The sequence below is a fragment of the Lepidothrix coronata genome, unplaced genomic scaffold (genome assembly GCF_001604755.1).
Source record: "Lepidothrix coronata isolate B3197 unplaced genomic scaffold, Lepidothrix_coronata-1.0 Scaffold75, whole genome shotgun sequence".
Lineage (NCBI taxonomy): Eukaryota > Metazoa > Chordata > Aves > Passeriformes > Pipridae > Lepidothrix > Lepidothrix coronata.
The window spans coordinates 5,570,804-5,583,518 of record NW_016690255.1 but is presented as its reverse complement, the minus strand read 5'-3'; the positions used below and the strand labels follow the sequence as shown (position 1 = coordinate 5,583,518).

General features: G+C 35.8%; 1 long non-coding RNA gene across 1 annotated transcript; it reads right to left on the bottom strand.

Annotated features, from left to right (window-relative positions):
* Positions 1-6,597: 6,597 nt before the first annotated feature.
* On the bottom strand, positions 6,598-10,378 carry LOC108499584. Its single transcript, XR_001875583.1, has 3 exons — positions 10,291-10,378; positions 8,790-8,889; positions 6,598-6,663 (listed from the first exon to the last, which is right to left on the bottom strand). It is a non-coding gene; the product is annotated as an uncharacterized LOC108499584 (long non-coding RNA).
* Positions 10,379-12,715: the final 2,337 nt, after the last annotated feature.

The window sequence follows — 12,715 nt, the reverse complement described above, 5'->3', positions numbered from 1 at the left end:
GAAAATACTTCTAAGATCCAAAGTACAATCTTTTCTTTTCTGTGGTTTACAACCATCTATTAGACCGAATGTTTATTTCAGCATCAAGATGATATTTTCCTTTCTCCATAATGATCCTGATCTAAACTACCTCAAAGCATACAGGAATCTTTCAAAAAGAATAGGCTTTTTACTTTTTTCATTAATGTTTAAATAGATACAATATTAATTTAGCTCAGATATGACCCATAAATTATAAGACACATTTTTTCCTGTCATTTTTATAGCCCGTCTTGCAAAACACACATGCAGTTGCTATTTGGAAAACTCCCTTCTTTAAAGAACTGATATATTTTCACTGAAAGGATTGTCAGGCATTGGAACAAGCTGCCCAGAGTAGTGGTTGAGTCACCATCCCATGAGGTATTGAAATGATGTGTAGATGTGGCACTTGGGGGCATGGTTTAGGGGAAGACTTGGCAGTGCTGGGCTAACAGCTGAACTTGGTGATCTTAACGGTTTTTTTCCAACCTAAATTACTCAATGATTCTCCCTCTGTTTTCAAGTTTAAAACAGGTTTGTTTGACACTTTCATACCAATAAGTCTTAAAATTTCTTTGGACATTTGTTCATCATCAGGGTTGTTGAATACCATAATACACTGTTACTATTCCAAAGGGAGAAGTCAAAATTTTAATTATTTTGCATGTAAACAATACTGTCTGCAAGTGTCAATATCTGTTATCAGGGCAGCTGAACTGCTATCTGGATGTGATTAGCCCTGATGGAGATGGATGTATTTCATGTCTTTTCTGTGGAAAACAGGTTTCTAAGTTGTGTTTGCTAATGTCATCTGCTGAGATTTCCAGTAAGGTGTTACTTGTGGTATAGAATGCTGAGATTTGGACCACCTGCCTTCATGAATTTGATTGAAACAAGCTCACTTAAGGAAAGTATTCAGGAGAGTACCCACACATATGTGAAAACACCGACTGTGTAGTGGAATAAGTGAACTGTATTGCACTGCAGCATGCATGAACATTCCAAAGAAAATTAGGTCAGCACCTGTCAGTATGTGAAGGAAGGAGTTACTAACAAGAATAAGAGACTTAACAATGTCTTTGTAATGATACATTTTTCCTATTCTCACCTAGAGCTGCTGTCACAGATTATTTTTATGATTTCTAATCTAGCAATCTGTTTAACAATTTTCACTCTCTACAGAAAGACAACACAGACACTTCAGACAAAACCTCATTTCAATTGGATTTAAACAGGGAATCAGTTGGCAAAAATATGTTTATGTCACTGCTTTCTCAGAACTGTTTTTTCATAATGCTTCTCTCTTGACAGAGTCATATTGCTGAAATAATCTGCCTGAAAAACATGAAGCTTCCTTCACTGAAAACATATAATATTATGAATGGCATGATATATCACATCTGCTGCTTATAATTTTACAGTGACACTTTAGTAAGTACAACATTTGGGCAGAAGAGAAAACTTATAAGGACTTTAGTGCATTCACAGTAAACTGAATAATTACATCACTTAATGTTGTTTCCAAACAATAGAAAGCCAGAAAAAGACATTCTTGTTTCAGAGAGTCTCATTTCAGCATATTGCACACTGTTTTATTAGGTTTCCATCAACCTAATTTCATTTAAGGTCTCATTTAAGGTCTAGGAATAAGTTTTCTGACTAGCAAGAAATGTAAAACACTCAAAAAGCAACAAATGATAACAGAAGACCTTTACATCTGAAACACATTTGCAAATGCAGCTGTATAGCAAAAAAATGCAAAAACCTCTACCTATCGTTTTTCATGTTAACATCATGTCCTGGGGCAGAAACACTGGATACTCAGAAATACTTTTTATCTGGAAAGAGGCAGTCTCCTGAGCAGGTATAATGAGCAATGAGCTGATGGCAACAGTGAAGTTACTAAAAATGCATATATTTGTAATATTACCAACAATTTCTATTCAGTTTGTAGTTATCTAAAGCAAGACAAAGCAGCAAACTGGGAAAATGGAAGCCAGGACCAGAAATTGTACTGACAATATTGTACAAACTTAGGAAACAAATCAAAGTCAAATTAGCTATTCATCACCATGATTACAGTGTGACTCTTTAAAACACTCTTGTCACTTGGAAAGCACGTTTGCACTGGTTTATATTACACAGCTAAGAGTCAGCAGTGGTATTTCTCCTGGTACAAAGCTGAGAATGCATCTGTGGATGCTGGGAGTTCCCAGTACTCCTCAGGATCAATCTTGGGCAGAAAGCACAACTGTCTCCTGTCTGCCCAGTGCCTACTGATAACTAAAATACAATTTTTTCTATGGTAGAAACGTAATGAATTAGCATCTGAAAGGTCTGGGAATAATAGGTCTGCACTTGATTTTTTTTTTAATTGGATGAAAACTTATTCATTAAATAAATAAACAACACACTTCCCCTCAATCCCAAAATATTAAATAAACTGACCTAGTCAGCTGTACTAGTAATAAAAGTAATTTCAGTTGCAAGCTATAATGATAAGATAAAGAAATTATATACCCTAAATACTGTATAAAATCCCAGGTATTTTTTTGCATCTATTAGTTTTTTAATAGCAAACTATATATCCCTTTATCAGAGAGACCCCAAGGTGTACTTGTTCTTTAGATAGCTGGCAGTAAATAAAACCAGAAAGGGTACAGAGTAGTCTCTTCAGATTTTGGACCACACAAAACAGCTGAGATAACTAGACGATTATGTAGATGCAATGATTTCTTTCCAGAACCATTAAAGGTAATAATACTCTGTTCTATGCATATAAATGTTTTGAAAAATGTAATTCATTAGGAATGAAACAGAATAAGTGGTTTGTGTATCAAACACAGTATATATAGCATGTTTCACAATCCATTCAGTATATGCAGAGGTGTTTATTTGTCACTTGAAATACCACGACTTTTTCTCAATCCTAAACTCTCCAATATATTAGCACTTGCCTCTGATGTCATTATCTCTAGCATTTAATCTCCAAAGCTATCCAGTGTATAAACTCTCACTGTTTTAAATAAAAGTAACTCTATCATTGGGGTACCTGGTTCCCCTTCTAAAACTTGGTCCTAGTGGAACTGGCTATGCTGCCTGGTGCTGCTTAGGATGACCTTCTTTGAAAATGCCAGGCAAAGTTCCATGGATGGGAACTATGTATTTTTTTCAGTCAAACCAAGCCAAAATGTTACAATTTCTTATCAAGATACATTTGAAAAAAAACTATGGACAATTACCTTTTCTCTTGTTTTCAGCTTTTCTAGGTGTACCAGGCATTTAAGAAGAAAACAAGCCTCTCAAAAATAAGGATATGGAGGTTTAATTTTTAAGAAGCTGTTAAAAAATAACATCTTTTTTTTTTTCCCTTTTTTTCTTTTTTCTTCAGTAGGCAGGCAATGGCTTTCAAGGGGATAAAGGCGACTGGACCTTTTATAGGCAGGTGAGCTATGAGGACAGGAGGATCCTTACACTTGCTAATGGGCATTTCTTTTTGTCTACCAACTGGGCTTAGCTGTGAACAAGAAAATAAGTGAAAAAACCACACAGAGCCTGATTCTGCCTTGTCCTGCACATTGTATAGTGCTTTACAGTTGTTAAAAGTAACTGTGTAAGAAGAATTACTCTATGATATATAGACTGCTAAGGGTCCTGTTAGCTTCTCTACCTCCTGTAGCTCTTCTGGCCATAATTAAAGTGAGGGTCACTGGCTATCTCAGAGTACTTAAACTATGTCACTGAATTCTAGATTGACTGTGCTTAAGGTACGTCAACATGGCCAGTATAAAAAAACCTGAACAGAAACCTTACTGCTTGAGGAACGGTAGCAGATTATAAATGAAACATCCTCAGCTTCAGTTGTTAAACTCTTGAAGGGAAGAGTTTCCTCAGATAACCTTGATTTTAAGTCTCTCATCATTTATTAAACAGACCCAAATAATGCAGGAAGCATCCCAGAAAGTTGCTAAAATTTAGTGGAAGCACAGTTTTTCAATAGTGTATAAACATTCTTCCTTTTTGAAGCAATTTATGAACATTCTTTTTTTTTTTTCTTTCTGGAGGAGAGCTGACTGGTAACTTCATGAGAGGTTACGGTTTCACAGCAAGCTCTGAGCCACCTGAGCAACTCACTGTGCTGAAAGGCAAATTTCCTGCTCTCCCTTTCTACCTGCACTTCTTTCAGGTTATCTCCTGTTATCTCCCTGGAGCCTTCCAAACCTTTTCTTCCCTAAACAGCTATGGCAATTATTATGTGTATGTATCACATTTTCTCCTTACACCAGGGTGTACCCTGAAAATGGGGTATGCTGGTGGGGCTGACTGGTGCAGGGGCTGCAGCACACTGAACTGGAGCGCCTGCAAGCTACCACACCTACCAGTTTGTTCAGGGTAAACTAACTCTAACTTTGTGAGCATTATGCCAAAAACTATGTTTCTACCAGTGCCAAGACCATGCTATTTCTGTCCAGCTCAGACATCCCTAACAGCATAAACAATCTATGTACAAACACCAGCATGAGTAGTTCCTTGCTAGTGAAACTTGGATGCCAGGGTTCCTCCTCTATGAAGTCCGATTAACCAGATCCTTCCTCTTAGGAAACTTTCCCAAAATTTCCTTTGGGAATCCTGCTGAAAGTATTGGTGTTTCTCATCAGGAACTGAGAGGGCAAAAAAAGTGTCCATTTGATAATTTTCTCTCATGCAAAACTAAAAAAAAATAAATCTATATTTCAGAAACTTTGTTCAGCAGACACTGAATGAAACAGCAGCTGTGAATGGCAAAAGAGCAACAGCATTAATTTCCATCCTCTTCTGAATGTGAACAGTTTCAGTCACTGGCATTTAGGTGTAACAGAAAGACCTCTTTCCAAGGAAGGTCTTTCAGAAACTTGAGTTTCCCCTGCTTACTCTTGTACTCTTACTCATGCTAGAAAAAAGTACCATGTAGTCAGAGAACAGTAAGGTAGTTGGACTCTTTGCTTATGTTTCATTTTTCAGATGCCAGAACCTGTATCTTTTCATCAAAGTAAATATTGTTCATGTGAAAAACTAATTTAATACAGAATACAGTAATTGTAGTTTTGATCTAATATTTTTCCTTCTAAGTATTTAAAAAAAATTTTTATTCTTTAAAATTACAGTCTAGGCAAAACAATATTAAATAAGGGTGTTTGAGAATTGTTAGGAAAAATTAAGATACTATGATACCTGGTGTTGTTTTATCATATCATATTTTGAAATTTTATGAACAACTGCAATTAGTATCCATAATGGATTAGATAATTTATTCTTTTGCTTTGATCTCCCTCTAGTGTTCTAGGGTTAGCCAGGTGTTAATGACTGATTACAGTTATTCTGATACCTCACATGTGTGGACATTATATTAAACATTTTGTTGCCTAAACTCAAGTTCATGTACTGTCATCAGACGTAAATAAATGCTTTTTGTACAAGCGTGTTCTCTGCCATGTATCTTGGAGATTTACTGCATCAGAATAATGAATATACATCCTGTATGATTTCAATGTCTACTACTTTCTTAGAAATAGCTTTACACTGATAGAGACGGTACTTTATGAAGAAAAGAGCAGAGACAAAAAAGGGAAGAGTATACATACACAAGCTAATTACAAAAAAAATATTGTTGGCTATAAAGCTATACATATATCAATTAGGCTAATTGCTAGCAAAATATTACTCATATGATTAGAACTGTGGCTTCCCTATAAACAGCATTTCTAGAGTGAAATTAGGCTTCTAATTTCACTTCTAATTATGGAAATTCTAAAGGTAAGATATGAGTGTATATGTTGATTGAGGATTCTATATAGTATGTTTTTCCCAAGTTTGAAAACTGTAAGAATTTTCTGACCAAATCATATAGTGGACAGACTGGAGGTCTTGCAAAGATTACAGCTGAAGAAAATGTAAAAGTTTGGTTTACTTCATATGAATACTTCTTTTACTTTTCCCCTTAAGATCAGCATTGAAATAACACAATTATGTGTTCATTAATGAAAAATGCCACTATCAGGAAAGATTTCCTTATTTGCATTTAAGGTTAGGTATATTCAATATGTCGTGATTTTGATGCCAACAATAGAAAATAAAATAAAGTATCTAAGCTATGTAGAAAGTAACTGGCCAGGATTACTCTCCTCTGTATGGTAAGAGTGTAGCTTCATTAAAAACATGCATATCCCTGGGTACTTCAGCAAAAGTACTGAAAGCAAGAAAAGTAAAAATGATTAAGAAAAGATGGTCTGAGTTCTCAATATACTAAAAAAAAAATCTTTGCAGTAGCAGAGGGGAAAAGGAATTATTTAGGGTGTTTATGAATGAAATGTCAAGAACTATTAAAAAGACAGAAAGAAAAAGAACTTAAAGCTGAAAAGTCAGGAAATGTTTTCTAACTGATTAACTCCTTGTAGCAGTATGATTTTTCACATACAATTGCTGCGACTGTAAGCTGTGCTGTTATCTCAAGTACCTGGAACTAAAAAAACTGCATATAGTGTTGGAGGTTATATAAAGGCACTTGTTTTGTCATGAAGCATAAACACAGAATACTCACAAAGTCATTAGAGAAATAATCCTTTTCATATCAAGTGTGTAGACAATTTATTGAACGTGACAGATCTGTAGAGAGATAAAACCAGGACCCGTAGAAAATTGCGGGTTGTAAATGAACTAATGTACTCCTGACTGGTGTTTTGCTTCCTTATCCGGTAGTTACACTTCAGAGGGGTCTTTTCCCCAGCACAGACAGCACGTTGTGCCCTGGAGGTGGGGAACTTTTTCAGGTCATTTAATACACAGCTATCAGGGAAGAGAATGAAATTCAGTGAAGATTTCCCATCTTTGCTGCTGGACAGTATAAGTGATCATGAGAGTTGTTTTTTTCTTTCGCTCTCCATAAAGCTAGCGTTGCTTTGTAAAGTTGTGATACATTAAGAAATATAATTATTGTGATACACTAAGAAATATAATTATTAGTCTGTTGCAGTTTTGAACAACATACTCTATCTAAAAAAAAAGACCCAAACAAACCTTGCTGTGCCTGATGCAAGTAATAGCTTTGGAAGTGATGCACTTATACCCTTTGCTAACACCCTTCACCCTAGTAGATCAGTCTCAAGCCACTGGAGTGACTTAGTGACAAGTTACAAATATATGTGTCTTTGTTAAGATTGTAATGGGATGATTCATGTTTCTTTGAAATATTAGTTATTGTGCCCCAGACTTTGTAGTCTGCTTTTATTACACTATTCTTTCTTATTTGTTTGAAAATAAATTAATTTTAAGCCTATATATAGCTGTAACTTTCTACAAGGAATGAAAAATTACATTGAATTTGAATACAGGACAAATAGCTCTTTGGTTCATTGCAAAAATAAAGAGGCCTTCAAGTGACATTTCTGGAGGCCACCACTCTGTTCTTACTCTTTCCAGTAAATCATTGTTTGCCAGTAATAATGCCATCACAGAAATGTTATCAACAAGTATCAAGGAAATCTCTTTTACACAAAAGCATTAACCATTTCTTGAAAAAGAAGTTCTGTGTTTCTGCTCTAAGAAAGGCTACTCCTAGATTTTCCTTTAGGATCCATTAATCTTTTCTCTGGCTGTGTTTGCCTCAGTAGTTGCAAACAAAATAATAGTCAAAGTAGATGGTACCATTAGAATAATATTTAATATTTTTAAATGACAGAAAACAAGAATATGGATTTATAGCATTTAAGCACATTATCTTGTAAACCCAGGTATGTGTTATTGAAAAAAACATGCATAAAAGATAAAGTATCTTCTTTCCTGAGAATTACTTAAAAGTGCCATTGTGCTTTTTATCTTGCTACTGAACAAGTAAATTTATATCTCTTTATGCTAAAAAGTAAAAATAGTGAAAAGACAATGATTAAAAAATGAATTTAATAGATGGTTATTTTCTCTGGGAAATGTGTGGGCTGAGCAGGGTCAAGAAAATACCTCTTTGAGATGTGTTTTTTCAGAGCCATCTTCATCCCATATGTCTGAGAGGGAGAATGAATAGAAAAAAAAAAGTGGAAAGACTCAAACCTGAATTTTGCAAGCCCATAAAAATCTGCTTGCATTTGGAGTAGTGGCCACATAAAACCTTACGCTGGTTGCATGTCTGCATTCAGTGCTAGAACAGCTTCTGTTATAGGTAGAAGATGATACAATCTCATTGAAAATGGTGTGCTGTCACCCAAAGCTACCTCTGGAGAGGAGTGGGAGGTTTATGAAGAGACCCTAAATTAGGTCATTCTAGCTTGTCTTTTCCATGCATTAACATATGGAGCCCCCATGGCAACGATGCTGTGGTAGAACAGGTATTTCTGCTTCTGCACAAGTACCACAGAATTACATGGATATATGGGCGTGTGTGTGTGTGCATGTGGTGAAATTTGGCTTCTGCTTCTGGTCTGAAAAAAGTAACGAGGAAAATCGGAGGATTAATATTAATTTAGGCATCTACAACAACATGTGTAAATTATAGGCATTTACTGTGCCCCAATTTTCCTTGTGGTTATCTGCTTCAAGGCAGAGACTGCTTCTGTCCACTCCTTCCTCTGCTGTGGATTAACTATCTCCAAGTATTGGCAATTAGAATGCACCAAAGCACACAGTCTACTGAGAAATCTATAACTACCAGGTAGATCAATGGAATTATTCAATGTTTACACTTGAGTAAGTGAGAACGGAATTTGGTCTCCCTGAGCAGACTGAATGCAACAAAACTATACCTGAGAGCAGTAGACCTCCTTAGATATTTCCCAGTCCAGATCCAGAAGAAGACTCATTGATGACCAGTTAAAAGGTATCTGAGGGATGTGTGGCCTCTGGCTGATGCAGTGAAAAAAAAACAGATGAAGAAGGAAAAGCAGTGTACAAAAGATAAGAAACATTTCAGTAGAACCTTCTGTATAAATTAATTTCTTCAGGTGGTAAAGTAAAAAATCTTACTCAAGCTTCATACAAGAGGTATAAAACCTCTGCCAAAATTTTGCTTTAAAGAAGAACATAAGATGAAAGATTTTAGAGAACATTAGAAATATGGCACTTTGTTTCACAAATAACATTGCATTTTTCACTAATTTATGCAAGGAGGCTTTCTGACATTAGATATATTTAGTAAACCTCCACTTACCTGCTAGAGAAATAATGTGTGAGTCCGTTTGCTGGTAACTCTGAGAGAAAGATTATTTATAAAGCAAATGAAACCAGCATAGTCTTTGCGTAAGGGAAAGATTGGAACATCTAAATCAAAGAGAACGACATTTGTTTCATTGGCATAACCTTGAATTAGGGTCATTTTAAAATAAATCATCTGCTGTCTCTTGAAACATTCATAAGAAAGAAAAACAAAATATGCCCAGTCAAAGGAAAAATATTTTGCTTCAAATGGATTACCCTTTCAGCCATTCCTGATCTTTATAACCTCCCCTCCTAACATTTGGCAGGAGGAGTCTGTAAATCAAGGAGACTATTCACAAAAGGACCATAATCCGTGTTATAAATAGTATTTAAATAGTCAGGTAGATAGCTGAGATGTCATATGATGTTCATTGCCCATTAAGATGATTGTCACTGTGTTTGTTTTTCAATCTAACACCTCTACTAAAGACCCAACTGGTGGCTGAACTGAAAAGTTAACGAGGTAGGGAGAGCTCCAAAAGTTCAACTGTATTAGTCTGAATAAGTTTAAGTGATAATTACAGAGAACTGTAATTCAGGTCATGAAGGTAAAAATATGTACTGAGCTTTAACAATATTCTATAAAGAGCTGGTAGGCCCTACTACTGAAACAAATAGGAGGGAACAGCATAAGTGAGTTACCTTAGGAAAAGAATTCACAGTTGGATCTATTAATTAGCAATTAAATAGCAATGCCCAAAAGCAGAATTATATTCTTAACTGTATAAACTGATAAAATTTGTTTGCTTCGAGGGAACCAAAGGAAAGTTCAACTCTACTATAGAAAGGGTGAATTCAGGCTCAAGAACCAAGGATTGAATTCATCTGTGTGCAGAAGGACTGGTAAAAACACAAACCCTCTTCAATAAGCAGTTTGACAGCTCTAGTGAGTCATTTGGCTCTCTGGAACTTAATTATTAGAGAAAAAAAGGCTTAGCAACACATTCGAAGGGAGGGGACCTGAAAAATAAAAAAAGTTCATAAAATGTAAAATATATTCATTATCTTTGAGCATCCTTCAGATTGCCAAGGAGGAAAGAACTGTCTCACTCTTTCTGTCCTGAGTTGCACACAGGTTTCATCTTTGCTTTTAAATTCCTTTTCTTTAGAGAAGTTGGGCGTGCTGAGTGCCATTGTGATACACAAATGGGTCGTGGAAGAATAGGACAAAGTCAAGACAACTGATGTCACAAGAGTGCAGAACATTTTTTTACTATTTGTTTTCACTTGCATTGTCCAACATTTAAAAAAACTCTTTCAAATGTACCTGGTTATGGTCCTAGCTCTTGAGTGCCAGCTTCAAGGGTACTCTTGCTTTATTGTGTCAGGTGGTTTTTCTAATGTTAATGTTTGCGTTTTCTGTTTTGTGAAGGAAAGGTGTGTAAATATGAACGGACATGTCAGAGACAGGCTAAGAGTTATTTGATTTTTTTTTAATATCACTATGTAAAAACAGATGTACTATGATGAATTAGAAAAAAAAAACAGCTAGAATTGCATGTCATAAATAAAAAATGAATCCCTGTTATCGGACTGCATAAAATATAGTGTTTCTATTTAAGGATCCATTAAATCAGTAGATAATTCTAGTTTGAAAGATGAAAAATGCAAAGTAATTAGAGAATGACCTTATCACTTGACAAACTTCTTACAGTGATTTTACCAGTTCCGTGCTTAAACGACTATGGCCAATCTAATAGTTGTATTGCATAAGTTTTCATCCCACTGTGTTTCATTTCCCAGGAGCACAGCAGGAAATAAACAGTATTTTCACAACATGTGAAGAGACAAAGAGATCTAGAAATTGTAGCAGTAAAAAGCTCTATAAATAGTCCAGGTTTTCAAGGAGGAGACATGATTGGTAAAGTTGACTAGAAGTGTGAGTGAAAACTGGGGCCTCAGGCCAAGAGAAACACAGATACTATTTCCACAGTATACATTTTTTTCCATCTAGTAGACAGGGAATACATCAACTGTAGTTGATTATCAATATTAAATACTTAGCAAAGTCTCAGATTCTGTAGCCATGACCTTTAGCAAAAAAAGGAAGCATGGATTTAGCCTGCCATTTGATTCTTGCTTAAGAGCAGATCTGTTAGGTCCTTTTTCATTTCATGCCATTCTCAGCATGTTGTGCAAACTTGGAGCTTTGCATAAAAGGCAACTGTTAGGCTACTCTACCATCAGAAAGCAAATAATAATCTTCTAGAGACAAATGGCTTAAGGAAACGTTAACAAGAGAAGAGGTTTTTCTTAAGCAGAAGACAGACTAATCGTGATTGTGTGGTAAATAAAAAATATGTAAATATTTGCAAAATTATTACTAATAATCCAGTATTTGCACAAAAATACTCATCATTTTTTGGTGACTTGTAGTGCGAAAAAAAAATTAAGTTTTAGGGAATTTCTGGAGGTAGACTGGTGATAAACTCATCCCTGAGGCAGTGCCATATGGTCTAACAAAGCTCCAACAAGAAGGATTCAGCCAACTTTTTCAGATGTTAGCATGTTTTATCTTGCAGACTGAAATACAGCAAGTGTGATGATAAAATCTGGTATTAAAATGCCAGTAGAGAATTTTTTTTGACGAATCTGGGTTAGATAGAGCAGCCCAAGATGCCTTGCTGGTGTACCTCTGTCTCCAGCCATCACATCGTGCTTGGTTCCCAGCACCTCACAGCTGAACACTGTTGAGCATAAATGTATGGTTACAGCGCCACACCCCAGGGAATCTTGATTTATTCGTTAGTAAATACTTGCAGTAACAGCAAAGCTACTGCTGTTATTTTCTTGCACTGTGTTGTTATATCTAGTGTATTGGAGTGAGAGGAAAAGAAGAGCTGGAGCCTTCCCAGCTGGTGTGCCCTTGTTTAATGATGTGTGGAAAGGGCAAGTCATGAACCAGCAGCCTGACGGGGAGTGGGTAGTGGTGGCATGACCCCTTCACCAAGGCAGACTGGAGGGAGTAGTTAAAGAAGGTTGGAGGAGATAAGGTTGGCTATGTGACTATGGTCTCCTCCGAATTTCTTTAAAATGGAAACCTAGTTTTCTGACCCTCTTACCTTCCTCTGAGGTTATAAGCAGTCGGTTTCTGGTGTCAGCCCACGTGGGAAGCTGCAGTTAATTTTATCAGCCCAAATGTCACAAGAGTGCACTCTCGGCTTTTCATTTCAGTGGCCTTACACGTGTATTAATGCAAATTCTTGCAATAGAACTTTTTTTTGCCCTCTTCAATTTTTCTAAAGGAAATTGTCTGTTAAACTTTGTTAAAACCAACAATATAGTCAAGGAGTGTATTAGACTCAGTACATAGGGTTAACTGCAGTTTCACGGTCTACTTAAATGTTAACACTTATTTTTAAATACTTGGATTTTCTATTTTTATATTGTACTGTTACAAGTGTTTTGGGTATAATATTGCTATTCAGTGTGAAAGATTAGAAAGGTTTTAAAAGGAAAATCTGGCATTGATTTT